Raw genomic sequence first — 16243 nt, forward strand, 5'->3', positions numbered from 1 at the left:
TAATTCCTAAAGGTCTCCTTCATTCACCAGCTACATGCCCATGTGTTAGTTTTGCTCATGTAGCCAGCGGATGTTTCCCCTGCTCCCATGATTAATTGAGGTAAAATATCAAACTTCAAAATACTTGTGGAAATTATGAAAAAAAGGTTGTCTTCTACACACTGTTGTTGATGAAATTCTGACAGTAGCATTTTATATCCGGCTCCAACTCTAAAAAATATTAAAAGAATCAAATAGGGTGGTGGTGTACAGGAGAGAGAGTGGGAGAGAAAAAATGCTAATAATATTTGGATGCAAAAGGAGTGAGGATTTTTAAGAGAGTTGTATACAAAGGAAAAGATCTCCTCCATTGACAGCCTTACTGAATTTCACTACTTTTCAATGAAGTCTTTGTACATCTAGAGACGTCTTTTAAATAGAATAGCAAGATTGGATCTAATGAACAACAAAAGTAAACCGATGACAAATTCCATGAGGTAAAGAACATGGAAATCAAATACATGACTATCAACAAATACTTTGTTGATATCTTCTGTTTGATTTGCCAAAAGTCAAACTGTTCCATTGAACTCTTTCCAATCTGTCCTAGAGGAGACAGATCCTTTAGGCATTAAAATATATAATGATTGACTAACTTTAAATTGCCTTCAAGAGTTAGTTACATTTTTTATCATCAAGCAGATTGATTGGGTGAAACTTATTGTTGTATTATTTTAGAGCGATTCAAAAAAATTTTTTAGGTGAGGCAACCCTTGCTTGACCTCTCAGAATGCAAGGACCTTGTCAGCTTACAATCCTTTATTTTTAAAATTTGTTTATGCCTACAGCACCTGGTCTTCCTACTTGATCTCCCATCCAAGTACTAACCAGGCCTGACCCTGCTTAGCTTCCAAGATCAGACGGGATCAGGCTTTTTAGGATGGCATGGCCGTAGACTTAGAGTATTTTTTTTTTTTTAATTTGAAAAATATGTTTACAAAATGCTTATAGAACATTTTTAGACACTGAGGAGATGAACATTAGAGACTATCTTTAAAGAGGTTACAGTCTAATGGAGACAAATAAATAATTATGATCCACAATTTACATGTTAAAAATGGTTACATAAGGGGTTGTGGTAGCATCAATGAGAGGCACTTAATTCAGCCTGGGGCTGTCAAAGAGTTGAGTTTTAGGCCTACTGTGTTGAAAATGCCAGTGAATTGTCACTAGAAGCTGGATGCACGGTATTGCAATTTGGGAGCAAGTAAAGACTATAGATGGAACTCTAAGAACTACTCACAATTATGAGGAAAATCAAATTCCTCTGAGATGTATGTGCCATTTTTGTATAAATGCTGCACTATTCCTTATGATTAATTTCAAGTGTAGATAAAAATGCAGTTTCAGTATAAATATTATTCAGGATGGCTTAGGAATTAACCAAAAGGTCTTTTGATGATAGATTTGGTCAGAAAAACAGAGAGAAAGCAGTCTCAGAAGAGCATAATTTCTGATTTCAGTTGCAAAAATCCTTCTGATTAACCCCTGTAACAATCTACAAAATTAATAAAACCAATTATTATAAAAATTATGAAAGTAATAAAAATTTGTTCATAAAAATATGAGTCCAACTGGGACACTGTAATTTTTTGACTTAGGCTGGTGATGATGGAGACAGAGAATGGGATAGAGTAGAAGTTGTAGAACTTTCCATTAGACCGAATGCAGTGTAGACGTAAGAGAAGAGAATGACTCAAGAATAACACCTAGATTTCTGGATGAAAAATGAGCGAATGGTGATTCCACTTACTAATTGAGAAATGGTGTGGTTGGTATTCCATCCCTGAGAGTTCTATTTTGCATACATGAAGCTAGAGATAACCCGTAGGCTGGATACTAGAATTTGGAGTTCCCAGTACAGGGAGGGAGTCTGGGCTAGAGATGTACTTATAGGAATCAAGATATAAATGTAATTTAAAGCCCGAGAACTAATTGAGATTGTAGAAGAGAAGGGAGAGATTGTTGTAGTGAAAGAAAAGGAAGAAAAATAACTAGAAGAGACAGAATGGCTCAGGAAATGCAGCTGCTCCTCATTCCATCATTTCCCAGTGCCCTGTAGGGAGAAAGAGCTCTTGAAATTAATCCCACTGCCCTTTTTCCTGGTTTAACTGGTGAAGTAGGGAGGGGACAGACATATATAAAAGCCTTAAATAGAAGCAGCTGCTGACTCTTCTGGGTAGTAATTTGATGACTATTTATTTAGCAACAGTGGAATAATTTTGTTGAGTAGATATAATAGTTTAAAATATTCTTATGATGACTGTATATACTTTTATGTCTTATTTTTTTTTTAATTGCATAGGCAGATTTACAGAAGGGTATTTACAGGTAGAATTGAGACTTTTTATGTTATAAAAGACTCGCATACTCCCTCTGTTCAGTGTGAGTTAGCCTAATGAGCAAACGTTAGTGTTAAAATTCTACAGCACTACACACCTGTTAATGATGAATGATCGTTTCTATCTGTACTTTCCACATTGTTATTAAATAATATAAAATCATATTAATGATTTACTCATAATATGTCTGATAATAAGAGATTTTTTTGGTTGGTATTTAATGGAAAGCAATAATATAATAAGCTAATGAGAGTTTTAAAATGATTACTTCATGAACTAAGAAGCTTTTTCCATTCTCCTTTTTTAGTCTGTAAGCTTGGGTACTTTTTTTTTTCCCTAAGGAATGAAAGAGACGAAAGTCTAAAGCATCCCTGTTATGGTCTGCACTAATGTTACTAAGTTAAAAAACAAGTTCAGCAAGTTTTAAAGAAAAGACCTGTTAGTCAAGTAGAAGGCAAATATTTTCATTAGTGCTGAGTGGAAAAGGGAAAGTTTCATGTGACACACCAATGTTCTATAGCTTATCATTCTATATCCTTTTAACTCAGAGAAGAGGGAGAAAACAAAACAATGAATTGGAAATGAGGAGAGTTTAAATCAGCAATATATATATATTTTTCTCATGACATGCAGAAAGAAGAAATAGTGTTATTTAATTCAGCACCTCTGTACTTCTTCATGTAAAAAGAAACTCACACAATTATTTTGGATATGTTTTTGACTAGGATGGAACAATTAAGGATAATAACAAAAAAGAAGATGTTAAATGTCGTAAGAAAGATTGGGAATGGACCTTCCGCATTGTGTAGCCCAGCCGGGTTAAGTCTGGGTTAAGATCATCGTGTTCACTGGTGATAAAACAGCTTTTTGTCTCCTGATATCATCTCACACCTAGATAGTGCCCCAAAGGCTTTATTTACCTGCTGGAAGAGATGTGATTTCTAGACAGGCTGAAATTGAAACAGGGCTTTGGTAACAGAGAGGAATTTCTCTCAACAGTGGTCCTAGTCCCATGAATTCAACTTGAAAAGGAGAGAGTAAAGAAAGGCATTTCAATTTTAGAGCTGAGAACGTAATTACTCTATAATTACTTGTAAAGAGAGTTGAGTTCTGTTGGTTGTGGTACCTTCAATCTTGCTCCAAAGGAAGTTTGTCCTGGGAAGCTAATCAAGAACTCAAATGAAAAAGTTGTATAGAAAAATACTAGGATCTCAAACCACTCTGATCGTGAACCTATTAAAAGAACTGTTGTTATATTGGCTGGACCAGGACTAGCTCATCCCCCACCCTCGCATACACATCCTTCCTCCTCAACCTAGGGAGGAGTGAGAATGACCATGGGAAGGAAGGAGGCAATGCAGTCATACTGTGATTTGCCTACATCACCAGGAGCAACAAGAGTCTTGAACTGGAGGTCAGCGGTGGCAATGAAAGCTGAGTCAGTCTATTGGCACCTGGGTCTATGGAGCAAAGTTCAAATGATATCCAGAGACTGGGTGAAAGAGGCTAAACTTTGTCAAAGGAAAGAAGGGTATAAAAACTTGCAGTTTAAAAACAAGCAAACAAAAAACTATGGCTATTATATCACCCCTTCCCCTTGTAAACGTATTCTCTCACGTTGGTGAAAACTGGTAGCACATATTCTATTCAGAGTTTATATGTAAATATTTAATACTATTATGGTCCAGACACCAAATAACGGTGGTTGTTCCAAAGCATTGAAATAGACCCTAGTGGGCACATGCTACCCCAACTTCAATGCTTTATTTTCTAGATAGTGCGAACATTTGGGGAGAGCGGACAGGGTGGCTGAGGAGCCAAGGGCTCAAAGCAGCAGCTATTTATCAAGAAGTTCAGAAGCGTTTAATATTTTAATGACCAGTATAGCTGTATCACTGCTTGCCAGATAAATATAAACTCTGATGAAATTAGATGACAATTCCCAAATGACAGTTCCCTCCCTCTTGAAAACTTGAATCAATAGTGTGCAACATATATTTTGTTTTAGTTTCATGAATCTGAACATGATTCCTTGATCATTCATAAAGTATATGTTTTAACGAACATTAATTTTGATGCCAAAAAGACTTTAGAACTATTTATTTTGAAACTTTCTTTTGCCTCAGATCTGAAATCGAAATTGAGTTATCAAATGGCTTATATGTATCCAAATCAATAATGATTTAAGCCTGATTTTAAAAAATTATCACAATTTCATTCCTGTATTGAAACAATATTTTAGTGCATGCATGCATTTGAAATATCTCAGGACTATTATACGTAAAGATTTGGGAAGAAACCACTTAACCCAGACTTCTCAAGCATGGTTTTTAAAAGGTAAGCAGAAAAGCAAATAAACTGAACTGATCGTAAATTACAGAAAATTACTAATAGGAAAGACTGGATTTTTTCTTCTGATGATGAAAACTCTAGAAGAACTGACTTGGATACAACTAAATTCCGCCAGACCTCTAAATGTCCTGACCATCCTAAGTGCAGTAAATGTCCCCCCCCCCCCATCCAATAGGGCGTCCTCATGAAGCCGCTTTCTAGCGCTGAGGTGGAATTCGTTCTTATCCTCCTCAGAGCCCTCTGCTGATTAAAGGCCACATTTTCCAGGGGGCAGTAAGAACTTGTTATCCTCAAAAACAAGAATGACTGTCCAATTGAGTCCCTCAGAATTTTCTTGGTTATGAAAAAATGGAAAAAAAAAATTTCTGAGGGAACTTGGAGAATTTTCTGTTTTCAAGAATTATTCACAGAATTTAGTCTTCTCTTTATGGGCACTTTTTTTTTTTTTTCCTCAGAGAAATAAGGGTGATTTAAAAACATCTGTTGTTAGTTACATAGATAAATAGGTAGATAAGTAGGTAGGTAGGTAGATATATCGATAGATAGATAAACAATTTTTAAAAATCAGGCTTAATTACCAATGAATAATGTGAGGATAATCTCTATGTTCTTGCTTCTCTGTTTTTCAGCCATTTCATTAATTTTTCCTTTTCTGATTTTTCCTTCTTTATTTCAATTTCTTCCCTCCCCTCCCCTCCACTCTCCTCCCTTCCCCTCTCCGCATCTCTTCTCCCCTCTCCCTCCCCATCCCTTAGTCCCCTGCCCTTACCTGCTTTCTTCCTTCCCTCATTCCCTTCCTGCTCTAACTCCAGTCCCACGACCTCTTTAATCTTTTCCCACCTCCTTCAAAAAATTTTTTAATTATTTATTTTTTTATGGTGACATTGGTTAATGAAATCCAATAAGTTTCAGCTGTACACTTTAATAATAAGGCATATATATATATATATATATATATATATATATTTACACTGTGTGTTCACCTCCTATAGTTAGATATTTTTGGGCACCATATATTTGACCCCCTTTACCCTGTCTACCTTCCCCCCACCCCCTCTGCTATGGTAACCACTAGTCTATAGTCCATGTCTATGAGTCTCTGTTTGTCCTGTTGATTTGTTGCTTTTAAGTTTATATTCCACATGTAAGTGATATCATGTGATTTTCAACTTTTTCTCTCTGGCTTATTTTACTTAGCATGATTATCTCAAGGTCCATTCATGTTGTTGAAAATGGCAGTATTTCATCTCTCCTTATATGACTGAGTAATATGCCATTGGCCATTGTATATATGTGCTACAGCCTCTTTATCCAATCATCTATCATTGGAGACTTCGGTTGCTTCCATGTCCTGGCCACTGTGAATAATGTTGCTATGAACATCGGTGTGCAAATGTCTTTTCAGATATGGGGTTTCAAGTCTTTGGGGTAAATTCTCACCTCTTTTAATGCTCCAGCACATATAACCAATGCTGGAAATTTGTTTGGGAGAATTTTGTGGGAAGAGGGGACAAGGGTGTTATGAGAAAGATTTTAAAATATGGGTATTGTAAAAGGTGTAAAGTGGTAAAAAGCTTTTCCATAGTTAAGATCATTAAAACAAAGTATGTAAAAAGGGTACAGATTAAACTAAATGTGCCTTAGCGCTGCTAACTAATTAAACTAAGTGAACACTCATAATTTGTTTCACTTTTTATATTAAGAAAATTTCTCAAATGGAAGATAATTACAGCAAAAGCCTAATTAGATGCTAACAGACCATACTCTTCCGTTCTGATGCATTAACGATTTCTTTTGTTATAATTGTTGAATTCATCAGGGTGTATTAAGTGTTTCTTTTTCAGTATTTATGTAGAGGATGCATACTGCAAAGTGACTTAAAAATGAGGCTGTTATTTTAAATGAGCTTGACATTTCTAGTCTGATTCAGCTTTATTATTTGCATTGAAAAATTTCTAAAACATTAGACACTACTGTTAGTTTTAGCAGAAAACATGTCTTTTGAAAATCATACCTTTCTCTAATTCTTTCTATTCAATTGGAAATCTCAGATGAACTTGTACTGAGCTTTGATTACTGATGTACTAATTATTTTTTGTGAAGACTGTCAAGATATAAAATTATATAATATTGTTATTTTTTTATCCTGTAAGTGAGAGAGAATAATAAGTTAAGTATATTATGATTTATGGTCTTGAATCTGAGCTAACAGAGGAAATTAGTAGCTACCAATTAGCATGGTTTTATAGAGTCAATTATGCCTACTATGAATGTCCAATATACAAAATATTACAGGACTAAGTATGAATTTGGATGCATAATACAATCGTATGTTTTAATCATGACCATCTTCAGAATTGAAAGACAAAAGAAGAATAAGAAAGAAAGCAAATTTGACATCTCTGATGCTTAGATACACCAAGCAAAGACATGAGTATTTGATTTACATAACACGGGACCATATCTAAAGCTCTCTTAGAAAGAAGAGATTTTTTTTTAAACCAAAGTTAATATGTAAACTAGTATTGTAAACCTAACTGTGAACCTTAACAACTGAGATGTGACTTGTCATAATGATAACAAACACTGAGCTATTGCCATCAATAGAAATGAAGGATCTTCCCAATAACAGTACTTAGTGTTCAAAGAAAAAGATGTTAGGTCATGAATATTTTGCCTCTAAAAATATTACTATGGGTAGCAATTTTTGTCAGAACTAGAAAGAACAGAATTTTAAATATGATCAAATTGCTCAAAGTTAAAATTATAATATTAAAATTAAAGAAGTTAATAAAATGCTAGAGATAATAATCTCTTTCCTATCCCTTCAGATGAAGAGCCATTAAACAATTTTAGGTTTTCTGGCTGAGAAAAAATCTCAATTAGAATCTCAGTCTCTGTTTCTCAGTTCACTGGTCATGAACTGACTATGTGGGCTTGAAGGAGCTCAGGTACAAAATAAGACTTGGAAATATTATGATCTGCTAAAAGTAAAATTTCCTTCAAATATTTATTCAGAGTCTTTTGTTCCCCAAAAGTTTAGTTCACTAATTCTTTCAAGACCAGAAGCCACTGATCTTAGAACCTTAACAACCCTGAACCTACATGAGTGAAAAACCATACATATGTACAAGTGAGCACACACTTAAACACATGCACACACATATATACACACTCCTTACGTTAAGTCCTTATTCAAAAATAGACATCGCAAACTCTTTACACTAATGCTCATGGATTTTTCTAGACTCTCAGAGTGTATGTTCTCTGACTTTGCATTCTGTTCTATCATTTTGGTTCTCCTGATTTTCCAACCAGAGTGGATTAGATAATCTGTTCCTTCGCTTTGGACAGAAAAGAGAGCAGGTAATAGAGAAGGAGAAAACTGTGAAGCTTGTTGCAAGCACACTATGATCAGCAAAAATAACGAGCCAGAAAAATCCAGCCTGACACTGAGGAGACAGGATGTTATGTTACAAACTTGCTCAGTGGAGAAGCTAATAACCTGCTTGCTTCCGTAAGCTGTGAGATCAACCCTGAGAACTTTTAATGTATTTGCTGTTAAAATTTAAGTATGTTAGGCAAAACAAACAAACAAACAAACAAACAAACAAAAAAAGACATTAAAACCATACAAATTTCTACAGGTCAATACAGAAAAGGGTTAGGAACTGTGTCCCAGCTCTAGGGCTTCAGGTACATGTCTGAAGGGTAAAGGCAGACCCAGACTTGCTTCTTGCAAGTTTTCGTATCCAAAGAGGTCCAATGCACGCTCTCTCTCTCTCTCATTCTCTCTCTCTGTGTGTGTGTGTGTGTGTGTGTGTGTGTGTGTGTGTGTGTGTGTTGGGGGCTGGGTGACGGTCCACAACAAGAAGAAAATTCTGAATTAAGCAGATTGCACCTTGTGGTGGTTTAAGTGTGGAGTCCTAACAGGTCCCAGAAAAGTAAGAAAGCAAATAAAATACAAAGGAGCAAGATCCAGCTTCTGGAGGGAAAAACTAAGAATAGTATTAGGACATTGTCAGAAGATGGGGCATGGGGAAGGATTTTTGATTCTAAACAGAATTTTAAATTAAAATGTCAGGTAAGAAAAGCAGGGGGCAGGACACCATGATTAGCCAGACAAATAGAGTGGGGCCGATAGAGATGAGATGCAAGTGGGAGCAAAGGGATTCTCAGAAGCCTTGGCAGCCAGTAAGCTGGTCCTTCCTGTTACACCATCTGCACTGCAGCATCAAGATTGTTTCAGCACCAGAGTGGGGTTGAGCATGTATAAGAGGGCATTGGGGATTCAGCGTCTGGACTGGTATCATCTTTGATGAGACAGGCATGTAGCATTTTCTTTCCCTTCCTTGTGGTCTTCTCCCATATTTCTTCCTTCCCTCCCTTCCTCTCTGCCTCCTTCCCTTACTTTCTTTCTTTCCTTCCTTCCTTCCTTCCTTCCTTCCTTCCTTCCTTCCTTCCTTCCTTCCTTCCTTCCTTCTCTCTCTCTCTCTCTCTCTCTCTCTCTCTCTCTCTCTCTCTCTCTCTCTCTCTCTCTCATATAATTATTACTTTATCACCTATAATCATTTCTTTAGCCCATTACAGCCTTGCCCTCATGTACTCCTTTGAGGTATTATTGGAAAATATATTACAATTATATTACATTTATATATGATATAGGCCCACAACAAATTTTGTATATTATCACTATTATGTGTGGCCCGGTTCCTGACAGGCCATGGATTGGTATTGTCTATGGCCTGGGGGTTGGGGACTCCTGCTTTAGATAATACATTGTAGCAAGTTTAGGTACCGGTCATCCCCTCCTTCTTCGGGACTTGTTTTTTGTTACTTGCTTGTTTAGTGATTGGATGGATTATTTCGTGAAGTGTATTTCCCCCATGGTGTTCTGACATTGTTCCTCAAGGAGGCACAGCTTTGGGTGTGCCACCAGCACCCTTGGTGACAGGGTCAGGTCCTGGGAGGGCTCTTTTCTACTCTTTCCCTGACCACAGCCAGCTGGTGAACTCCAATAATTAATTGCCTGCTGATTCTTGTATTATTTTCAACAATTCCCCTGGGCATTTTCAACAAGTCCTCTATAAATTAATCCAATCAAAATGTGGCTTCAAAACAAAATAAATAGTTTCTGAGGTCAGTGTTTGATATTTGTTCAGATCCCACAATGACTCTTCCCAGCTGTCTTAATTCCAGTTTCTCTTCTGAAAACTAGCCATCGATAGTCTAGACTGTATCTTCATTAGATCCATGAATCTCTTCTCAATTGCCTTGCACCAGAATTTCTCTTAGGGAGAGAATTGTGTGAAAGCTGAGACCTCTAGGGCATAGTTTGAGAGAAGACCATAAAACAAACAAAAAAAAGAGATAGCTATGTCCTCTGCCTGAGAAGTTACCAGAAATTTGGGAATGGCTTGTAAGCAGTGAGAGAGAAGAACAGAGAAGGGGGGTGGGGGAGGGGCAGTCAATATGGAAACTTCAGGGAAAGACAACCAGGAAGAAATAAGCAGTGCTAGAGTAGCCAGAGGATTTATAATATTGATTTATAATATTTTATGTGGTGCTGCTATGGAAATCCCTCCAGATGCTCTGAGACTTTAGCCGAAGGCAGCTACAAACGTTGGCTTGATACTTTGAGAGGGAAGGAATATTTTTCTGAAGGCTGTCATCCTTCAGAGAAAAGAATAGCATGCATGAGATGACAAGATGATCCATAAACTGATTCCAAACTCTAGAAGAAGTGTTTCTGTCCTTTCTCCATCCCAAGAATCCCCAGAGGGATGACAAGGGGGAAAACAAGTTTATCCACCGCTTTTGGGAAAAGAAGCTCAGTCTATTCTATTTAAACCTCAAAGGATTGTGTGACCCCAGCTAAATTTAGGCCACTCACATACTATATACTACTCATGACCACTTGAGGAGGTAGGTATGCCTATAAGGAAACTGAGGCTTACAGAGGTGAGGAGGTGAGGTCATTCGCTCCTTATCACATTACTAGCAAGCAAGCAGGCATTCAAATACAGGTCTTACTCTCCAAACTGCTGTTGCTGTTTCTTATGCTATTCTTCTGCTCATGTCAAAACCCATCAGTGGGGACCATTGCTTCTGAATAAAGTTCAAACTCCTCGGCCCAGCATTTTAAATCTTCCTTAATCTGGAAAATGCAAATTTTTCTAATTTTAGCATTATGATCTTATAACTAGGGATTAGAGAAATTTATCTGGGACTGTGCTTCTTATTCTGAAATCTTGCTTTTCTAGGGACCTGCCTTCATTTTCCTAGACCAGCCTCACCAACTAAGCCTTGGAGAGAGTGGTTGAATCACCTTGACGTGGAGGGGGTCTTTTCTTGCTTTTCATGTGTTTTATCTGACCGATTCCTGTACCGTTGAATCCTGTCTGTCTGCCAGGGCACCTGCCTGTTACAATTTGCTGGGCCTCGCTGATGCTGCCATCTGTCTTCCTGCTGAGATTTCCACCTCATACTTGCCAACACATTCCCCTCATACTTGGTTCCGCTCGACTGCCTGAATTTACATCGCCTTTTGATGGGTCTTCAGTCAATTCCAGTCACACCCTAATTGATTGGTCTAGTTTTTAAGTTCTGGCCATCCCCGTCTGCTCTCATAACTGAATGAGGCACTTTTGGGAAACTCTGGATGTATAGCACATGTGATATAAGTTCATGGAAAACTTGCAACACGGGCCTGAACAGAGTGAAGGTTGTGGAAGGGACGGAAGAAAGGAAATGATTTATAATATCCTTAGTACAGTGCAAGTAGGGGATAGTAAAAAAAAAAACAAAACTGAAGTAACATAAATTTTGGATTGTTATATTCTCAGTTTTTATGTCTGATCTAAGAAGAGGCTGCTGGGATCTAGTTAATTAAGTTAACATATGGTACATATGGTCAGCCTTGCAGCCCAAGCTGGCTGCTGCCATATTTTAGGCCACCTTTTATGAAGTGAAGACTAACTCATCTCCATATCAGCAGACTTAGAAAGATTGCTCTGTGTGACCCATCAGAAAACATATAATTTAATTCCATAATTTAAATTATGGAATTTAAATTCCATATTTTGGAAAATATGAATAAGTTTTCTAAACCAGACATGTTATATCCCCAATCTTTTTTTCTAGTCATTCGCACTGAGTAATATTATTGATAAAGCTAAAAAATATATTCAAATAACAGAAACGCTTGTTAATTTTTTTAAACTAACTCTATGAGTTATACATGGAAGTCCGTGACATGATAGCTCTTCCTTTATTTCTGTGAACAATAATCATTTAATACTGCTTTCTAATATTGACAATACAAAGATAGTAAACATAATGGTAATTTGCAATGAAAACAATGTTGCATCGTCATGAAAAGAAAGGAGAAACACTAGCTTTTTTTCTTATTCATCTGTCAATCATTTATACATTCAGACCATGAATTATGAAATGAAAATTAACCGTATCTCTAGTTTGCCATACATGGTTATAGCTAATACACATACACACGAATAATAACATAGAAAAAAGTCTAAGCTTCAATGACGGAATTTTTGTAAAGGCTGAATTATAGTCACAAATTCACAATTGTTTTTGTTACGTAAAATGGTTGGTTTGTATGTGATGGGATGAAGAAAACTGAGAATAAAATTTTAAACTAAACATTTTATCTGGTATAAATAAATAAACATTATATTAATGAGCTGTTGGAATAAACTGAGTTTTAAAACATAGCAAGTGAATTGAAAGAAGAGCAAAGACAAATGATTAATATTCACAGTTACTGTTTATCTTTCTCCTAGTTGTATTGTGGGCATGACAGGAAGTGGTATGATGGAATGATTCCCAGGAGATCTTTCTAAGGAAAGTAGGGTTTGACAGCTATTTGTAAATAAAGCCTGTATTCCTTCTTTTTCTTTATGGTTTGTTTCAAAGAACTGTAAGTTCTCTTCCTAGGAAGAGAAATTGTTCTTAAAGTCTGTAAGTTTTGCTTTCTGGAGAGGTAGTATGCTAATGAAGTTATAAATTCTTTGAGTCAAAACTATGTTAGAACTTTTTGTGTCTCTTAGTGTAGTTCTGAGTTTATAGTACAGTTCAATAAATATTTATTGAATAAGACAGGATTATTTGTATCAATGTCAGTTGATGAGATGAGTCCAAATCTCTGAGTTTTGTACAGAGGCTGGGTTTGGATAAACTGTAACAAGAAATTCTTCTAGGATTTTTCTATGAGGGTGCTGATTTAGGCAATCAGTAGTATGGCATACAAATATAAATGTAGTGCAGGATGGAAGCTCATGGCATAGGATGGAAATGAGGTGGTCTGAGTTTTCTTAGGCTCCTTGACTGTTGCCAGTAGGTTTTTGCCTTAGAGATTCTCTTAGTAACTAAAGGCATTTGCTGAGTAGTGTTACAGAAGTAGTTGGCTGAGAGCTGGATTGTTTAGCAGTGAGCAGGAGAGAGGATGGTAGCATCCATTCCTTTTTACATCCGCAATTTGAACAAAATTCTGAGATAAAAGGTTCTTCTCAGGTCCAATTTAGTCTACTCTTTAAGAAATAAAAGGTGAAACTAGATTTACCAGTCACAGCTTGAGTATATACATTTGAAATTCAGCCTCATATGCTTAAGAACTAATAAAAATAATTAGAATATTTTTCTTCTTGAGTTTCATCAATGAATTCTCACCCAGATGTGAAATATGATTATAATTCAGGTTAACAGTGGAGCCGGACCTTAGAATCTCAGTTTCTTTGCTTAGTACCAGTATGTCCCTGGTGAAATCAACTGTTTCAATATCTCACTGTGTAGTTGTGAAGAATTAATAAGATACATTAGGAGAAGCATCTAGTATGTTGGGCACATATTACTTGTTCAAAACATATGTCTCTTTTCAGTATTGATTGTGAAGAAGTGTCTTAAGTGTACTGTAAGGGTTTTATATGAAGAAGCAATAGAAACCGTTCATCCTACAAAATATCTATGGGGCTCTTCCCTTTGCAACTTGAGCAGAAAGAGTGGAATCACATACGGATGAATGAGTTGCCTATGGAATGAGGAATTTATATTTCCTTACCACACAGCTGAGTTTTACTCCCAACTCTGGGACTGACACATGATATTATTCACAAATAGCAGCTGTTATCATCTAAACTGAAAAGAATAGTTTTACCTTTTCTTGGAGGATAGGTACCCATCTTATTCTTAGTATCTTCAATAGGTGCCACATGCTCAGAAAGTACTCAGTGAAACAAAAATAGCTATTGAGTTGGTTTTCTGCCTTGTGAGCAATGAACAGTCCATACAATTTTCCTAATGTGTTATTCTACATTCACATTGTCTTGTCATTTTGGGGATTTTCTATCTTCCTTTTGTGCACACACAAGAAAAGTTATTCTCACAGATTAAAATATAGATCTCACAAAATGACAGCTGTGATGGCAAGTCTTACCTTACTTCTGTAATCCAGGAGAAGAGAAGGATTGGAGAGGGAGTTGAAGGGATGTTGATGGGAGGATTGCTCATGCTGTGGACCCCAAAAGGCAGAACTAGAGTTGAGGGGTAGAAGTTAAAGAGTACAGTCAGGTTTAAATGATCAAACCTGCCCCAATTTGCAATGTCTCAAATGTGGCGAGGCCTATTCTGAAATGTTGAGTCACAGACTCTGATGACCGTTCATTAGGGATATTAAAGCAGTAACTACAGCTCTGTTTTCTTCTTAACTTATACAATGGGGATATTAAATTTAATTTATCAACTCACAGGTGAGGAAGTTGATCCAGATAAACCTGAAAAGACCCCTCTGCTAGTTTTCAGGCATCTGTAATGCGTTAGTTGCAGGGGTCTTCAAATTTAGCTGTAGATTAGAATTAACTTGGGAACTTTGAAAAATCTGGATGCCTTGGCCACAGCTGCAGAAATTCTGATTTAATTGGTGTCGATTATGGCTTAAGCATTAGGATTTTTTCAAAACTTCCTAAGTGATTCTAATAGATGGCAATTTTAAGACTCATTGAAGTTAGTTAGATTGCATGATTCTGGATTTTAGCTTGGAATGGAATTTAACTAGTGATGTAATATTGAGTGGTGGAGCCTATATAATTCTAAAGCACCTTCCTCTAAAATAGTATTATTCTAGGGCCTGTAAAAGTTTATGAATTGTGGAAGGACACGTAACTGCTTTATATAAATAGAAGAGGATCTCTGTTCAGTGATACAGGAATTATTTGCAATCTTTCTTGTCAGTTTTAATGGCTATCATAGGCTCCCTCAATGTGGGGGCGTTTCTGTCTGCCAGAGGAATGTGTGGTGCCAGCAGTATTCAGATGGTGGGTTGTTTCAGCATTTCTCTGCTGAGAACTGGTATACACCTTAACTTGAGCAGAGACTGATAGCGGGTAAAAGTGGGTTTCTTTACTCTTCTCCAGGATTCTAGAGATACTTTGTTGCCAGAGTTAGAGTTATCTGATAGATGACTGGACATTTTTCTTGGGGTCTTGTGTGAATGGCTATCTTTGTGCTTTTTTGAGCTTGCTGCCTTACAGTTAGCTTAGTGACTTGTTTACCGATAACTATCCTAATTCTAACCCAAAACAGTCAGGTTCCTTTTCAGTCTTGATTTTACTTCTACCGAAACGAGTGCGTATCTAATTGTCATTCTGGTCATGCAGCAACTGACCGTGGACAGGCAATGACTCCAGTTTTCTTTTTCTCTTAAAAGAAATTTAAAGAGGACTCCCATTATTAGGTTTTCTCAAAGATGTTGCTTGTATTTCAGGGAATTCAGATTTGTTATGAAGATTTATTTGCCACACAGTATGCACAAAAATAATCATAGAAATATGGACCACTATGGGGCATAAAATATAAATATTTTATATGGAGAACATGATGGAGTGATTTTTAAGTGTAAAACTTATTTCCCAAAAGGAAGGTATTTTTGGAAGAATAGTCTCATTACTTTAATACTTCCTGAATTCCTAGTTGAAAAAAAAAATCAAATTCCCATTACTAAGTACACAATTCAAGATAAATCGCCCACTTAAAACAATCTTGTTGGGAGAAAATTTCGCAAACTTTGAATTACTTGTGAAAGTTAAAAATATTCTTTCCTCCTATTCTGGATGTCATCGGACATGGAACGTTTACTCTGGTGTTTAGGTAAATGCTATTAGTGCTCTATGGAAGTGGGAAAGAACTGTTTTGTTTTGTTTTGTTTTTTAATCAGGGAGGGCAGCAAAGCATTAAGAAGGTTCATAGGGCATCAAGTTAGTGACAAATCACAGGAGGAGGTTCCAGAAAGGTTGTGAAAACTGGTTTCTCATTGCAGGAATTGGGTTGGGCCACCCCTTCGCCCCCCTTCTCAAACACAAATATTTTTATATAATAAAAGCCTGTTTCCCTATGGTTATAACCCAGCCTCCCCACCTCCGACACCACCATTTTAAAGGGTTTACGGCTCGGATTTCCCCAGACTTTATCTATTTCTGGACCTTGTCTTGTAGAGG

At 36.7% G+C, this 16243-nt stretch overlaps 1 protein-coding gene and 1 pseudogene across 1 annotated transcript in view; one reads left to right on the forward strand and one right to left on the reverse strand.

Annotated features, from left to right (window-relative positions):
* Positions 1-818: 818 nt before the first annotated feature.
* On the reverse strand, positions 819-936 carry LOC118611082 (annotated as a pseudogene).
* Positions 937-16169: 15233 nt separating this feature from the next.
* TSPAN12 (tetraspanin 12) overlaps positions 16170-16243 on the forward strand; it is a 63234-nt gene continuing 63160 nt past the window's right edge. The window contains exon 1 of the mRNA XM_016125252.2: positions 16170-16242. The gene's annotated coding sequence lies outside the window, so the exon portion shown is untranslated. The remainder of the gene's footprint in view (position 16243) is intronic.

This window comes from Rousettus aegyptiacus, unplaced genomic scaffold (genome assembly GCF_014176215.1).
Source record: "Rousettus aegyptiacus isolate mRouAeg1 unplaced genomic scaffold, mRouAeg1.p scaffold_m13_p_13, whole genome shotgun sequence".
Classification (NCBI taxonomy): domain Eukaryota; kingdom Metazoa; phylum Chordata; class Mammalia; order Chiroptera; family Pteropodidae; genus Rousettus; species Rousettus aegyptiacus.